Consider the following 1331-nt stretch of genomic DNA (forward strand, 5'->3'; position numbering starts at 1 on the left):
TTTTCAGACGCCTCGGAGAATTAAGGATTTTACGTAGGTAGAGTCCCAGAGCTCAATTCCATATGTCCAAATTGGTCTGATTATCGTAGTGTATACTAATTTTTTGTAGTGAATGGGAAGTTTAGAGCGTTTGTCTAGTGTTGTAGCAATCGGCTCGTAGATTCCGATAGCTACAACTAACACTAGTTTCTTGTCGTTTCAGTCTTGTATGTGGATTCCAAGTAAATCTCTTGTCAAGATGGAATCCTAAGTATCGAATCTGTTCAACAGGCGTTAGTGGTGTATTTAGAAAGGATACTGTAGGACAGGAGGGCAGAGGTTTACGACGGAGAGTATGAGAGGTGATCTGGAGGAATTTGTCAGGATTTATTCTCCAGGTTTCTCCAGTTTTGACATCATTCTTTAATGGATGTTATGTGTGTCTGTGATGCATTAGTAGAGTCGTTATTTACAGACAGTATACTTGCGTACATTTTAAATATGTTAGATGATCAACAATTTTAATTATTGTTTGTAAATCATTTCCTAAAAACTGTGGATCCCATCATGACTAAAAATAAGAATCATCATTCTAGTTTATTAGTTTTTACAATCGTGGTCGGTTGCAGTGATTGGATTTTGGTTTGTCATGTTGGTATTCAGGACCGGTGTAATACCAGCCAATCACTCTAAAACATCCTCTTAGGATTTCACGCCCACGTTCTTTTGGCTTCTAGTAGTTGTGGTAGAGTGATCACCACTGGCCACTTTTATGAACCTAGGATTTAGGATTGGCTCTTTGACTTTTCATAATTATTCCGATTTAGAAAGAAATGACTAATGCATTTTATCCTTATTTAGCAACGTTTAACTTTTTTTTTTAAATATTAAATTGTACATAAATAATTCATTAATTACCCGTATCTATTTTAATTCAAAGCCTAACTAAGGTGGTGAGATATTATCCATATGAATGAAAGAAACTGAGTGTTGCCTCTAATTAGAGAGCTGAGGCTAGTAGCAACCTTAAACTACTTCAATAGAAACACAGCCACTTTGATCCTACCGCAAATTTTAAATTGAAAAAGGGTGTATGTTAGGGTGTGGTTAGTATTTATATAGTTATACCCTTTTATTTGTGAGTTTAGTGTTCGTTTTAGAGTAGTTCTGTTTATATATTTACTTTAATGGAAACTTCACCTCCTTTCAGTACATAAATGAACTAAGTTTATTGTTGATTTACCATTGATTGACCAAGATAGAACTATTTGTATTTACAATGAAAACGGTCTACGATGTAGTTTCGGACTGTATTGAAATAACTTCACTAAAAAGTGTTTTTTTTTTTTTTT

This window comes from Halyomorpha halys, unplaced genomic scaffold (assembly GCF_000696795.3).
Source record: "Halyomorpha halys isolate HHAL.00 unplaced genomic scaffold, Hhal_1.1 Scaffold939.1, whole genome shotgun sequence".
In the NCBI taxonomy this organism is placed as follows: Eukaryota; Metazoa; Arthropoda; class Insecta; order Hemiptera; family Pentatomidae; genus Halyomorpha; species Halyomorpha halys.